The sequence below is a fragment of the Dama dama genome, chromosome 20 (assembly GCF_033118175.1).
Source record: "Dama dama isolate Ldn47 chromosome 20, ASM3311817v1, whole genome shotgun sequence".
Taxonomy (NCBI): Eukaryota; Metazoa; Chordata; class Mammalia; order Artiodactyla; family Cervidae; genus Dama; species Dama dama.
In genome coordinates, this window is record NC_083700.1 from 62,664,776 (window position 1) to 62,681,809 (window position 17,034).

The following is a 17,034-nucleotide window of genomic DNA, read 5'->3' on the forward strand; positions in this document are numbered from 1 at the left end:
ACATAGTTTGAGATCATTGAATTTGGCATATTTAATCTTGCTTCAGAGAAGGTGGTTCTTTTCTGTTTTATTTTATTTTCCTTTCAAATCTGGAACAAATTCGAATAGTTTAATTCCCCCTTCCTTACTCAGGAATAATTTCTGTACTTTTCCTACTTATGCTGAGCCCAAGATTTGTATATAAACCTGACTGCATAGGGAGTTGAATATCAGTATTTGAGGGCAGAACTGGGCCTATAATGGGTATTGAAAACCTGTGTACTTAAATGTGCATTTCCCATTTCTTACTGAAAATGCTGCTCAAATGAAAGCCAATTTTCTTTTTATGAACTGAACTTATAATTAGGAACTTGAATTATAATAGTCATAGAAATGGTAGTTATAATGTAGACATATTACATTTGATTAGATTTTGCACGAGGGAAATTTCCCTTTGTATTAACTGGGCATTTAATTCCAGCTCCACAGAAGGTAACTTGGAAACTGCAGGCTGTGGACTGCGCGCTGCTCAAACAATTCTGTCTCAGTTACGGAGCCCGCGGAGCATCAGAACCAGCTGCTAAAGACTGTTTGACTCAAAAAGTGTCATTTCAATTTTTCTGGGTTTCATTTTAAATTATTTTTTAATAGTGTGACTACATTGTCCATGGTATAAATCTAGGAGCAGGATTTGCATTTAGAATACTGTAAAATACATTGTTCCTCCGGGTATACTAAAGAGGGTACCCTATACCAATTCACATAAATCAAGATAAAAATACTAAAAGCAAAGCAATTTGATTAGATACTAAATTCAAAACATTACAAGATTGTAGTCTAACAGTCACCAGGATCTTCAGTCATCCTTCATCTATAGCATTGTCTAGTGTGGAAAATTAAAATGACAGTTTTAAGAGATAAAGGCAATCTTATTCCTATTGAGCTTTAGGGTTCTTGCCAGTTTATCTCGGTTATGAGGTGTAGTGTAATATTATATACACATCTACTATAAACATTCAGACTTTTACAGACACGTCAAAAGGGTACCACTTGACGTAAAATAAAATGAATTACAACCTTGTAAAAAGTCCCATGATTTACTCTAACATAGGTACGCTCTCCACCCTTTCTGCTATCTTAAATCCCCAGGAAAAACTGAAGAGAAACAACTGTAAATTTTACTTTAAGAGCTATCAGAGCAATAATGTATAGCTTTCCAATGCTGGGGATTAAAATCTACCTTCACTTTTATTATGAAATGATATCATCAAAGTTTAAGCATTACAAATGAATAAATTCTCTGAAGATTTTCAAGCTTATGTTTATGTAATATATCTATATAATTTTCTTTTCAGAAGTCTTACAAAAATCTTATATACAATGAATTTGCCACAAATATATATATATTTTTTATTTCAAGTGGTATCATAAGACCATAATTTCCTTGCATTCCTAAAACAGGAAAAAATACATCTAGAATATAGATTAGGAGCCTTCCTTTTTTCAATGTGTCCTCTTTAAAGCCCACCTAGCATTTTTTTTTTTTTCCCCTCATCATATAGTCTGTCAATGACACTGCTGTAGACCTGATTTTCTTTTCTTAATGTGCAGGAGATGTCTTGCAAGTAATAGCATTCCTTTCCTATCAAGTTTTACAGCTTTTATATAGCCAGCACAACGCATTTTAACTCATATTCATTCTATACATACTCATTTTTAGTGTTATTTCTTCTTTGTATGTCCTCTTATAATTAGGAAGAAGGCCCCGAAGGGCCCAATTAGCCAACATGTGAATGTAATTATAACTCGACGTTTTTCTTCTTATATGTACGTCTGTGCAGTATACAGCATAACCTACTCTGGAGAAAATTCCAACCAGGAATAAATTACATATTGAGTTTTTAGCTAATTTATGTCAAACATTCATCATGGTTGCCTAAGAGACATTGTTTCCTTTCACCTATATTAAGGACAGTAGAAAGAGTAAAACTGCCTTATGTGGCAAGCTTTCTCTTGCATTTGCAAATTGAACTAAACAACTAAATTTCTTGTCAATTCCGTACCATGTGTCACACATACAAGTCCAAGCTTGCCACCAGATGGATTTTTAAGAGGGCTGAAGTTCAAGTGGTAGATTAATGAAAGGCATACAATCAGCAGCATTGTTTTAAAGATGACAATTTACAGCTATCGGTAGTTAAAGCCTGAGTGCAGGGAATCAATTGAGACTTTGCTTTTTCTATAGATTAATTCTAAGCACCAAGTTTCCCATGGTGTTCATCCTATTATGAGTTCTACCAGTGCCATCCCAGGTGCTAACAGACACCACTCTGAGAAAGTATTTGTCATATTTTAAGAGCTTCTTTCTTCTCTTAGGGCAGGTATAATTATTCTCATATATGGTAAATTTCTAGAGACTGTAATTCTCATTATGAAATAATGCATTTTCAACATATTTTGGATTAGAAGAATTCTTTTTTTAATATCAATTCATACTGATTATGCAAATGGATGACCAAATAAATTATTTTGTGCCTTTGTTTCTAATTACCTAGGTAGATAACATACTAACATTAGCATCTTATATCATGGCCTGTAGGTATAGCTACGCAAAGTGTTCACTGTATCAGTCCATTACGTGCCTTTCACCTTAACTCTGATGTGAATCATTGTCTCTAGAGGTCTGAAATACAGTTACTTAGGGTTCTACTCTGGAGAAGGAAATGGCAATCCACTCCAGTATTCTTGCCTGGAAAATCCCATGGACAGAGGAGCCTGATGGGCTATAGTTCATGGGGTTGCAGAGAGTCGGACACAGATGAGCAGCTGAGCACATGGTTCTATTCTGTGCTTGCTTACATACTCTTGTTTTTATTCCCGTTTAGAATCAACTATCCTAATCTGTCACTGTCTAAACCTACTTGTTCACATTTTATTCTTATCTTGTCTGGCTTGGATGGGTTACAGTGATAATAGCTAATGAAGAGTAACATTATTTAACTGCATCATCACATCTAGTCCTCAAAATAAATCTCTAAACCAGATTTTATTACTACCCTCATTTTACAGATGAGAAAACAGAAACTTTCAAAGATATAGTTCTTATGTTGTGGAGTAGGCATTTCTAACTCAGATCTGAAGACATCAGAGCTGGAGACCTTTATTATCATAGAAAAACTAGGATTGTATTGTAAACAACTGCTATGCATAAATAGAGTCTTTCCTCTGCCATATTATCTCCCTGGCATTGGTCACCTGCTCAGCTTCTTTGTTGCTTGCTTTGAACTCCCTACTGTTACCACTCAAATTTCCCAACCATGTGTCTTCTATCAATCCTTATTTGGGTCCATCTTGGGAAACGTGGCTCAATATTAATGAATTTAATCTAAAACACAGTCACCCTTATCTGGAAAGGTTTATTTTGCGTTAGCCTAAGAATATTTAACTGCATTATCCATTGTCTCTTTGCTAATTAGTCTGGGTCATGCTGATGTTGTGTTGAAGCTGAAACTCCAATATTTTGGCCACCTGATGCAAAGAGCTGACTCATTTGAAAAGACCCTGGTGCTCGGAAAGATTGAAGGCAGGAGGAGAAGGGGATGACAGAGGATGAGATGGTTGGATGGCATCCCTGACTCAGTGGACGTCAGTTTGAGTAAACTGGGAGTTGGTGATGGACAGGGAGGCCTGGTGTGCTGCAGTCCATGGGGTCACAAAGAGTCGGACATGACTGAGTGACTGAACTGAACTGAACTGGGTCATGCACCTTCTAGACGTATGCAGATTCAACATGAAGCTCTTACAAATATTGAAGGATGTTGAGTTACCGTTGGATGTTTATCTTGAGCACTACAGCTAGAGGTCCTTAAGAAGAGCTGTGTCACATGAAAAAGAGTTTTAGGAAAATCACAGAGGACTCAGAATTGAAAACTATACCAATTGGAATGGACAGAGAAAACACGAGAGTTGTGAGAAACAAACTAGTTATGTTTTGTGATTGGCAACTAAAAAACAGGTTCTAAAAGACCATGCAGAGCAGTCTAAAAAAGAAAACAAAATTGACTTGTTTATGTGGGAAATATCTTGATGTATAACTTTATATATTTGATGTTAAATTCACTTATACTAATATTTACCAGGCAATGGAGGAATAACACAATTATGAAACAAATTATGTAAAATCATCAAAAGATAAAAAGATATATATATATATACAGGAAATATTTATAAATTAAACTTCCTAGTGCACAGTAGTACTATGAAAGATCACAGAAGAGAAAAAGACCCACCGGATTTTATTTACTGTAAAAGTATGTTTTCTGTTAAGTAGAAAAAGTCAGTGTAATTTTGCGATCTGCTAGGTACTAGTTTTTATGACATATTGTATAATAGCATATTGTTCCAACATTAATTTGATTTTATCATTGATGCTTTGGGAATACCTACATATTATTTCAATTCTAAATCAAGTTAAATTGCTAACTGTCATCATATAACTTGAACCCTTGTCCAGGTCTGAAAGTAGAATAGGAGCAGAGCTTGCATCCGCAAACACACTCAAATAGGTTTTCTAACACGAAAAGGGAGCATATACTTATAAACTACCAAAAGAAATGCTCTAGAAAAAAAAAAAAAGAAAGAAATGCTCTAGAGTATAACCCAAGGAAGTGTAAAAAAAAAAATCTGAAATAAAGAACACATAAGATAAAGATACATACTAGTGTTCAGAGGCCAACAAATCTTAGACTTAAATCCAACACTTGTTGGCACATAATATTAAAACACTGAAACAACATGAAAATGAAATATTAGATAATATCAGTATGGAAGTACTAGAACAAGAAAAAAGGGAAATTGCAAGCTGTTTCCAAGATGTATATTTCAAGTATTATAAAAACTATAAACAATGATTAAAAATAGTAAAGGATGATCATTAGAAGAAATTATATGAATATCATACATTATACAATGCACACACATATATCAAACTCCTGAAATAGAACATAAATGAATATTAAGAAAAACACAAGGAATAAGTCCTAATTAATTATATCATCACTGTCCAAAAATGGGAAATGGAAAGCAGTACTTGAAATGACTGAGACTCCTGAACTGTATATATGAGTAAGGGGGATAATCAATAGCAAACACAATCAAAAAGCAAATCCAGTTATATGTTACTTATAAGAAAGACTTAAAGATACACAAAATATTACATTTAAAGAGATGGAAAAAGTCTTTAGCAAACAATAACAAATAGAATCAAAGAATTATTGCTATTAGGCAAAATAGAAACCATGGTGAAATTCTGAATACATCTTGAATTCCACAGCCATTATTATTTTCCTTCTGTCTTAGAATGATCTTTTATTTTTTTATTGCAGGTGAGTTAGTGACACATTTTCTGTTTTCATTGATCTGAAAGCTTTTATTTTGCCTTTATCTTAAAGAGTGTTTTAATTGTGTATATTTGTCTCAGTTGGAAATTATTTTCTTTAAACATTTACAGAAACCATTCTGTTATTTTCATTGAGAAGCCTCCTGCTAATCATATTGGTGCTTCTTTAAAGGTAATGTGTGATTTTCCTCTCCTTTGGCTTCTTTTTAACATTCATTTTATTTATTTATTTATTCAGTTTTTAGCAATTTTGTTATTGCATATCTAGGTGATTTCTTTTGTGTATATACTTTTGGGAGTTTATGGAGCTTCTATAAATTTATTGCATTTCACTAGTTTTTGAAACTTATGGGCATATTTCTTCAAATATCATTTCATTGTAATTAACCCATGGATTCTAATTGTCCATTGATTAGACTTTTGGAAAATGTCTCACTTGTCACTTATGCTCTACTTTAAAATTCTTCTCTTAGCTTTATTTTTATCCTCTTCACTTCAGTTTATATATTCACTATTGATATATCTCCTGGGTTACCAATCTTGTGTTCTGCTTTGCCCAATATGTTGTTAAACCTTTTCCTTTTTTGAGTTATTATTAATTATGCTTCTTAGGTATAAAATTCCCACTTTATATCTGCTAGGTACTATTCTCTCATTAAATTTTCATACTTTTCCCTATTTTCACAGAAACACACATCATATTTCTATAGCCTCATCTTTTACAATAAATTTTAAAATTAAATATTGGCTATTATAAAGAAAAACTACAGAGAATCCAGAAGATATCATTGTCCTGTAGAGTTTCTACCTTTTCTACTGTGAGGCAGATTGGAGGCTGGTCACCTGATTCCATTTGCTGAGGTGAGGGTGGGGTATGGTTTTAGTTTCAATGAAGCTCCATATAGCTCTGGTTGACAAACAGTCCTAGGTCATAGCCATTCAAAGCATTTAACTGAGAACCTTGTGTATTTGCTGGAGCTCCTCACCTGGCTGTTCCTAAATTCTAATCTTAATCAGAAAATAATTGCTCTGATTAGCTTCTCAGCCTGTTATAGCTCAAGTTTTAGACTTGGCAGATGTCTTAGGGAAAAGCTGCCTTTGTGTCAAACTGTTTTCTGTCCATCATTCTCTCTGACATCTTGGCCAATTTGGTATTTTTGGCCCCTAAAGATCACCATGAACTGCTGAATTGTTCTATCTCCCAGCAGTGGCAAAGTTCATGTTCTCAGTTTTATTCCCCACACTCAGTTTTGACAATTCTCCAGAGGAAAATAGAGCTATACAAACTTAATTCTTATAGTTCTCCCACTTGCAGGATTTTGGCCTTACAGTCCTTGTTGTTTCCAGCGGCAGTGCTTGGCCCTACAGTCCTTTTTACTTGTTTCACTTGGAGAGTGTGTCCCTCACAAACTCCTTTAATCTCTAAGTACAACTTCTTGAACCAATTTTCTTTTTAAAACATTTATATTAAAGAAGTATTTGTTAAATATCTATTTAATCATATACTGTGTTCTTTATTCATTTTGATAAATTTTAAAAGTTTATGGAATCTCTTCCATTTTTAATAAATGAATGAAAATTATTCTTCAATATACATTGTCTCTAAGAAGCAGATTCTGAAATCACCTCTGTTTTTTATGAAGGGAAGTTTGTGTTTTTCCTCTTCTACATTCTTTCCTGATGCTGAAAGTGAAGGAAAAGTAGAGCACCTTCAGAAGTCTGAAATCAGAGAAATGTGACTCTAAAAAGTTTGCACTTGCCCCATAAACCAATTCTGTGGTGCTTCTGTCTCTAATCTCTACCTAGGTAAGTGAACTGGAGTAGTTGTGGTCAACTAGCCATGGTGGAGGTGGGGTGGAGAAAGTGGAAAATAAATTACCATAATCGTATTATACATAACGGGTATTGGGGATTATTTATGTGCCAGGCCCTCTACAGGTATTAATGTGTTTAAAGCTCCCAGCAACCCTATGGCCTAGATCCCTTTTTTTATTCTTATTTTACTGACGTTGAAAGTAAGGTTCAGAGAAGGTAGTAAGTTAGCCAAGCCTCATAAAATAGTTGGGTGAACAGTTTGTCTTCAGATCTCAAATATTATGCATTATCTCACTGAATCAAAAGTGAGAAGCCACTCTCTTTTTCTTGTTTGGGAAATTAAACAACCCACCTTAGAGAAGAGAATCAAAAAGAGAAATTTTTGTTGGAAACTTGCAGTGGTTAAACCTAAAATTTTTTATCTTTACATCAAGAATTCTGTATTTCTGTGTTAGTTGCTCAGTCTTGCCCAACTCTTTGTGACCCCTTGGACTGTAATCTGCCGGGCTCTGTAATCTGCTGTCCATGGGATTCTCCAGACAAGAATACTGGAGTGGGTTGCCATTTCTTTCTCCAGGGGATCTTCCCAACCCAGGGATTGAACCCAGGTCTCCTGATTTGCAGGCAGACTCTTTACCATCTGAGCTACAAGGAACCCATTAAGAGATCACAAATGTTTTATTCTTTTTTATGTTTTACATCTTTAATAGTAGAGAAGGAAATGGCAACCCCCTCCAGTACTCTTGCCTGGAAAATCCCATGGATGGAGGAGCCTGGTAGGCTAGGTTCATGGGGTCGCAAAGAGTCAGACATGATTGAGCGACTTAACTTTCACTTTCATTAATAGTCTTCTTCAAATATACATCTTATTAAGTGCATTTGAATATGAACATACTGTTGGACATTATATGAAAAGCTGCCTATATCAATTTGTGAATGAACTAACAAAACAAAGTATAAATATATTCTGTATTGTAGAATACAACTCTAAAGTGATAGAAAAGGGCCTATTTATGGAATGATATAGTTATCCCCTATGATTTTTATTATTACAAGTTGGTTACAATGGATTCGTTCTCTTATGAATGAAAATAATTCTGATAAAAACATCTCTGAGGTATAACAAAAGAGAGAGAATTATAAAGAAAGATCTACTATATCGGAGACAGCTATGGCTGCCCTCTTTCCATTTTCATTAAAAATGAAGCTCTGCAGCAGATGGGCTTCAAAGATATTTTAAAGATTTAAGTGCTAATGCATGGGAGAATTCCAATGCAAACAATTTCTTTAAAGTACTTCAGGGCATGCTGGGCTGTGGGAGAGACCTGGAGAGCCCCCTTAATCTTGCTTAGATCTTTTCATTAATGGAGTGGTATAAAATTACCTTCAATATGCAGGAGAAAAGTGGTCTTATTGGGAGAAGTTTGACTTCTTTCTGAATTATCTTCTCCTCAACTAAAATTTAGTAAACCATTCTAAATAAAGAAATAACTCCATCTACAATGCATGGGTTTTGTTTTGGGGTTATTTTATTAAATAATAAATATTTAACTCTTTGAAAGCATATGATATACAAATAAGAATTTCTAAAGAAGCCAACTTCTCATTGGATTGCTTGCCATTCTCTTTAGTGCATAAACAATTGGTTAAAGTTAACTATTTAAAATAGAAATATGTTGTTTAAATTTCAGAGTGTAGTTGTTTGAGTCTATATATAAATACCTAGCAAAGTCATTGCAGGCTCACCATAGGCATATTAAGAATCCTGGTGGTTCCAACTGTGAGATCAACAAAGTTGATAATCGGCATCATGTATTACATATGCTTAGGAACATCTGCATGCCACACAAAAATTTAAAGGAAAGAAAATATGGGTAATAACTAATTCAGCATAACCAAAGAAGCTGCTAAAAATTGACAGAGTCTATCATCCCTAGAAATCATTGTTTCATGATCCAATTCCACTTCATTTTTAATCTTTTTAGTTATGTAAAATATTACAAAATGATTTTATGTCTTAATATGCTCCTGATGAAGTTTTTTTATATTTAAACATTAGATTTTTAGATGTTATTAGCTTCCATTTTTCTTTACATTTTTACTCTAACCATTACACAGTTTAAGTACAGAAAAACCAAATGATGATAAAAAATGGAAATGAAAAATTGTAGCTTTCTGTTTGTAAGGCAAGGATGTTCATCTGGTTTTCTCTCCTTATTTCCATTGTGTCCAACACTGTAAAGGAGAAAGGATGTTGCTGCCCAGGTGTTAGTAATCAATGTGACAGCTAGAAAAAAGATTTGATATTTTATTATGAATAGACATCCTATCCAAACTTCTTGCGTATGACCAGCATGGTGAAGTAAATCCCATCTCAGACTCTGCCACTTACCAGGTAACCTTGTATAAGTAACATAATTTAGATAAATCTTATCTTTGTATCTGCAATGTGAGAATAATATATGTATACTGTAATACATTTGGACAGTGAAATTAGTAACATTTAAAATAATTTTTTAAATGATAAAATTATATACAGTTGTTAGGAACTATTTCTGCTTAGTAAAAATATTGTAGTAGAACTATTCTACTTAATAATAGTGCTACTATTAAAGGTTCTGCTCACATTGGGTCACAGGAAACCATTCTCCCTCCCTCTCTAGTTTATAGCTAGATGACTTTACTCCCTTCTACTTTATTTTATAGAGTGGGGAGTCCAGCTGTGAAACCCTGCACTAAACTAGATAAGTGAAAAAAACAATGATCAGGAATGATGTTCTCATTCCACTGTTGCCATCCACCCAAGTTATCCCCACCATGGCCCCATATTTATAACAAGTGCTTTACTTTATGAAGTGCCCCATAAATCAAATTGAGGATTTATAAGAAGCCCTTTTATTTCAAAGATCTAAACACAGATTGGATGCTTGGATAAATATTGTACCATTTTTATAAAATGCTAAGTTAACCAAAATACCATTAAATACTACAGAACCAATAAATAAACCAGCATTTCAATCCAGACATATTAAAGGAGGAAGCAATCAGATCTATAAAGTAGTTCTACATTATAGGAGGGTAAACTCTTATAAGCCAGATGCTTTAAATTTTGGTTTTTGTTTAACACAATATACTCTGATGCACTTTGCCATCACTAATCCAAAAAGCCACACTTAAACCAAGTACTTTTGTTTCTCCCAATTCTAAATGATATGTGCAATTTAAAATGCTCTAGCATTGGCCTTTAATGGCCTCAAATGAATAATGCCCATTTGAGATTATTTCTTTTGATATCAACAATATTCCTAAAATTAAAAAGCAATGCATTTTGCTCTTATTTATATGTGCCAATCTCTTTGTTGTAAATTGAAATCTCAGAATTCTCTCAACATTTTGAATTCTCCCAGATATGTTAGTGAAAGTCATTCAGTCATGTCTGATACTTTGCAACTGCATGGACTATACAGTCCATGGAATTTTCCAGGCCAGAATACTGGAGTTAGTAGCCTTTCCCTTCTCCAGGGGATCCTCCCAAACCAGGGATCAAACCCAGGTTTCCCACATTGCAGGAGGATTCTTTACCAGCTTTAAAGCCCAATAATACTGGAGTGGGTAGCCTATCCCTTCTCCCACGGATCTTCCTGCCCCAGGAACCGAATCAGGGTCTCCTGCATTGCAGGTGGATTCTTTACCAACTGAGCTATCAGGGAAGCCCCTGGAGATGTTATTTATCCCTAATCCTTTATGAAGAAGGCTTGATGTGGACTGTTTTCAGACATTAGTTTTAATACAGTTTTATCTTGTGTTGGTATCTCTGTTAGATGTTTAGAACTAATAAGCAAAGAAATGGAATTGTATATAGAGTCCCCAAACATCAACAAATATTTACTAAGGGTTTCTGCTGAAGACTTAAAGTAGAAATTATACTGGCTTCTGCTGTGGAGCTAGTAATGACCTGAAAACATAAATGGTCCTGTCTGAACATTAGCCAGTATGAATTATAGCAGTACATAGAAAACTGGCTTTGGAATCTGTTAAACCTTCTCTGGGATACTCACTGTCTCACTCTTGTAAATTATGTAAGCTCTCTAAATATCAAATTATAAGAATAAATAAATGCTATGTTACAATAATAGGATTAATCTGAATAGGATTAATTTCTTTGTCTTAACCACACATGTGTGTGTTACATACTCTGTGATTGGGGAAATTATCTATCTATTCTGTTTCCCTATCAGCAAATAATGAGTTCCCTTGAAGAAGCCATAAGTCTACAGGAAGAAAAGAGCTACATACATCAAATTATTGTGTGGAGAATTGTAAGAGACAGTTCTGTTAAAGTTCAATTATAATTTAATGCAAAGTATGTGCTTTCTGAAAAACAGAAAATGGTTTTATTAAAGTTTTTTCTAGCCATGCAGATTAACAAGATACCATCGCTTGTGCTAAAAAAAAAAAAGAAAAAAAAGATATATTAGTTTGCTAGGGCTGTCATAACAAAATACAACAGATTTTAAGGCTTAAACAATAGAAATTAATATTCTTAATTTTGAAGGCTAGAAAGTCAAGTTCCAGATGTCATTAACTCTGGTTTCTTCTAAAAACTGCTTTCCTTGGCTTGAAGATTACCTCCTTTTCTCTTTCTTTTGGTAAGGTTGTTATACTAACTATATTGGAAAAGGCCCCCAACACACATAACCGTATTTACATTTCTTATCTCTTTACCCAGAGACCAAATTGCCAATATCCATTAATGGATCATAGAAAAAGCAAAGGGATTCCAGAAAAAAATCTACATCTGCTCCATTAGTTACAGTAAGGCCTTTGACTGTGTGGATCACAACAAAGTGGGAAATTTTTTTAAGAGATGGGGATACCAGACCACCTTACCTGACACATGAGAAACCTGTATGCAGGTCACAAAGCAACAGTTAGAATTAGACATGGAACAATGAACTGGTTCAAAATTGGGAAAGGAGTATGACAAGGCTGTATACTGTCACCCTGCTTATTTAACTTACATACAGAGTACATTATGTGAGATGCCAGGCTGATGAAGAACAAGCTAGCATCAAGATTACCAGGAGAAATAAAAGTAACCTCAGATATGCAGATGACACCACCCTTATGGCAGAAAGTGAAGAGGAACTAAAGAGCCTCTTGATGAGGATAAAAGAAGAAAGTGAAAAATCTGGCTTATAACTCATCATTCAAAAACCTAAGATCATAGCATCTGGTCTCATCACTTCATGGTAAATAGATGGGGAAAAAATGAAAACGGTGATAGAGTTTATTTTCTTGGGCTCTAAAACCACTGTAGATGGTGACTGCAAGCATGAAATGAAAGAATGTTTGCTCTTTGGAAGAAAAGCTGTGACAAACCTAGATAGCATATTAAAAAGCAGAGACATCATTTTGCTGACAAAAGTTTATTTAGGCAAAGCTATGATTTTTCTAGAAGCCATGTATAGATGTGAGATTTAGACCATAAAGAAAGCTGAGCACTGAAGAACTGATGCTTTTGAACTGAGGTACTGGAGAAGACTCTTAGAATCCCTTGGACTGCAAGGAGATCAAACCAGTCAATCCTAAAGGAAATCAACCATGAATATTTATTGGAAGGACTGATGCAGAAGCTGAAGCTCCAACACTTTGGTCACCTAATGCAAAGAGCCAACTGATTGGAAAAGAACTTGATGCTGGGAAATATTGAGGGCAGGAGGAGAAGGGGGTGACAGAAAATGAGATGATTGGATGGCATCATCGACCAAATGGACGTGAGTTTGAGCAATCTCCAGGAGATAGTGAAGGACAGGGAAATCTGGAGTGCTGCAGTTCATGGGGTTGCAAAGAGTGGGACATGACTGACTGAAAAATAACAAAAATCTCTTTGAAGGCCCTAATTCCTGAAAGAGTCACATTCTACGATACTGAAATTTAGAACTTAAATGAATTTTGGGCAGTAACAATTTAGCCCATAACAAATGACTTTTCACAAAATCCTAAAGTCAGTGTCATTGGGGACAAATATCTATTCAATCAAAAACAGAAAATGAGAGAATATGTGGGTGGAGAAGTTGTGGAATATTACAAAGAAAGACAGTTGGGTTAATCAGCAAAGCAAGCTGTTCTAGCACTTTTACTTCTTTATATTCATCCAACCATTTATTGCTATCTGTGTTTATATTTAGCCATTTCATGATTTTGTTGTTTCCTTTCACTTCAAAATAATTGAGGTAAGTACAATCTTTGATATATGTCTCACAGGTTAAAAAAAAAAAAAAGAAGTGAGGTATCAGTACACACAGAAGATGGAAAATGGCCCTAAAAATTCTGCCAGACCAATCCAAATTTTTACAATAAGTAAACACAAATTTTTGGTAAATATTAACTATAAGAACTATGGGTACATCTTAGTTGTTTGATACACACATATGCCAGAAGAACTTGAATATAAATAATAGTGCAAAAGGTTATGTGTTTTGGAATCATAGATTTAAAATACACTAAAATGCATTTGTTTTAACTTTGAATTGGTCAAAGACAGTCTTTCTGTTTGCATTCATAAGTTAACTGAATTATTTCTAGTTATGCATTTATTGGGCTTCCCTGGTGGCTCAGATGGTAAAGAATCTGCTTGCAATGCAGGAGAGCCAAGTTCAATCCCAGGGTTGAGAAGATATCCTGAAGAAGGAAAGGACAACCCACTCTAGTATTCTCACCTGGGAAATCCCATGGACAGAGGAGCCTGTAAGGCTACAGTCCATGAGGTCACAAAGAGTCAGACATGACTGAATGACAAGCATGTATTTATTACTATATACAAATGAATAATAGCATAACTACTATAGTACTGTATGTGGTAGCATTTACATTCTTAAATAGATAAACTCTGAGGAGGTAAAGTGAGAAATTTATTCTGCTGCAGGGAGTAACTCTTATGTAAATCACTAAGACATGTTGGTGATTATGGACAAGTTTAAAGTCTTGAGATCTAATTCATGGTAAACACTAAATGCATTGAACAAGGACTTTTACTGTAATAAAATATAGGAAGGAGTGGGCTAAAAAAGGAATATAAATTTTATGAACTCCTATGCCAAAATCAAATTTTAGCATATCATTAGGTATTCATTCATGGGATTAAATTATTAAGATTATAAGAGCTCTTCAGTTGACTGAGTAAATCATAACTTGGAAATGTGAATATTTCTTAAATATATATTGATATTTTAAAAGTAATCAGTAATTAAAATATCCTTCATGGATCACAGCTTTGTCATGGTGAAGAGGTTTGCATAAATCAAGGAAGCTATGAGCTGAGTTGCCATGCCATGCAGGGCAATCCAAAATAGATAGGTCATAGAAGATACTTCTGACAAAATATGGTCCACTGGAGAATGGAATGGCAAACTACTCTAGTATTTTGCCATGAGAAGCCCGTGAACAGTATAAAAAGACAAAACAATATGACACTGAAATATGAGGCCCATAGATCAGAAGGTATCCAATATGCTACTGAGGAAGAAGGAAGGACAATTACTAATAGCTCCAGAAAGAATGAAGAGTTTTGAGCCAAAATGACAGAATAATCTTGGTTCCTTTCCAAGGCAAAGCATTCAGCATTACATTAATTCAAGTCTATGCCCCAAGCACTGATGTTGAAGAAGCTTAAGTTGACCAGTTCTATGAAAACATACAAGACCTTCTAGAACTTATACACACACACACACACACACACACACACACACACACATATATACATATATATATAATGTGCTTTTCATCATAGGGGATTGGAATGCAAAAGCAGTAAGTCAAGAGCTACCTGGAATAGCAGTCAAGTCTGGCTTTAGGGTACAAAATGAAGTTAGGGCAAAGGGTAATAGGGTTTTATCAAAAGAACACACTGGTAATAGCAAATGCCCACTTTCAGAAACACAAGAGATGATTCTACACATGGACACCACCAGATAGTCCATTCCAAAATCAGACTGATTATATTCTTTGCAGCCAAAGATGGAGAAGCTCTATAGAGTCAGCAGAAAAAAGATCTGGAGCTGACTATGACACAGATCATGAACTCCTTACTGTGAAAGTCAGGCTTAAATTGAAGAAAGAAGGTTAAAGCACTAGACCATTCAAATAAGACCTAAATTAAATCCCTTATACAGTGGAAGTGACAAACAGATTCAAGGGATTAGATCTGGTAGGCTTCCCTGGTGGCAGAGACAGTAAAGAATCCACCTGCAATGTGGGAGAACTGGGTTTGATCCCTGGGTTGGGAAGATCCCTGGAGGAGAGCATGGCAACCCACTCCAGCATTCTTGCCTGGAGAATCCCCATGGACAGAGGAGCCTGGCGGGCTGCAGTCCATGAGGTTTCAAAGAGTCAGACGTGACTGAATGACTAAGAACACAGCCCAGGCAGAGTGCCTGAAGAACTGTGGACAGAGGTTAGTAACATTATGTAGGAGGTGGTGACCAAAACCACCCCAAAGAAAGAGAAATGCAAGAAGTTAACATGGTAGTCTGAGCAGGCTTTACAGACAGCTGAGAAAAGAAGTGAAAGGCAGGAGAGAAAGGGAAAGATATAACCAGCTGATTGCAGAGTTCCAGAGAATAGCAAAGGAGAGATAAGAAAGGTTTCTTAAGTGAACAATGCAAAGAAATAAAGGAAAACCACAGAATACATAAGACTCTAGATATCTTCCAGAAAATTGGAGATATCAAAGAACAGTTCATGCAAGAATGGGCATGATAAAGGAAAAAAAATGGTAAGGACCTAACAGGAGCAGAATAGATTAAAAAGAGGTGGCGAGAATACATAGAAAAACTATACCAAAAAAAAAAAAAAAAAGGTCTTAATGATCCAGATAACAATGGTCCCTCACCTAGAGCCAGATATCCTGGAGTATGAAGTCAAGCCAGCCTTAGGAAGCATTAAGATGAACAAAGCTAGTGGAGGTGATGAAATTGCAGCCAAGCTATTTAAAATCATAAAAAAAAAAATGATACTTTAAAATGCTGCACTCAATATGCCAGCAAATTTGAAAAAGTCAGCCATAGCTACAAGACTGGACAAGATCAGTTTTGATTTCAATTCCAAAGAGGGGCAATGCCAAAGAATGTTCCAACCACCATACAAATGCATTCATTTCACATGCTAGCAAGGCAATGCCAAAAATCCTTCCATCTAGGTTTCAACTGCACATGAATGGAGAAGCTGGGTTTAAATGTACTAGCTGGGTTTGAAAAAGGCAAAGGAACTAGAGATTCAATTGCCAATATTCACTGGAACATAGAGAAAACAAGGGAATTCCATAAAAACACCTACTTTTGCTTCATTGACTATGGAAAAGTCTTTGTGTGGATCACAACAAACTGGAAAATTCTTCAAGAGTTGGGAATACCAGCTCACATTGTCTCCTGAGAAACCTGTATGCGGTTCAAGAAGGAACAATAGGAACAAGACATAGTCCAACAGACTGGTTCAAAATTGGGAAGGGAGTACAACAAGGCTTGTATTGTCACCCTGCTTATTTAACTTAGGCAAAGTACAGACTGCAAAATGCAGGGCTGGATGAATGACAAACTAGAATTAAGGTTGCCGAGAGAAATACCAACAATCTCAGATATAGAAATGATAACATTATAATGGCAGAAAGTGAAGTTTCAATAAAGAGTTCCTTGATGATGGTCAAAAATGAGAGTGAAAAACCTGACTTGAAACTCAACATTGAAAAAAAAAAAAAAAACAACTAAGATTATGCCACCCAATCCCATCATTTCATTGCAAATAGAAGGATGAAAAGTAAAAGCATGACAGATTTTATTTTCTTG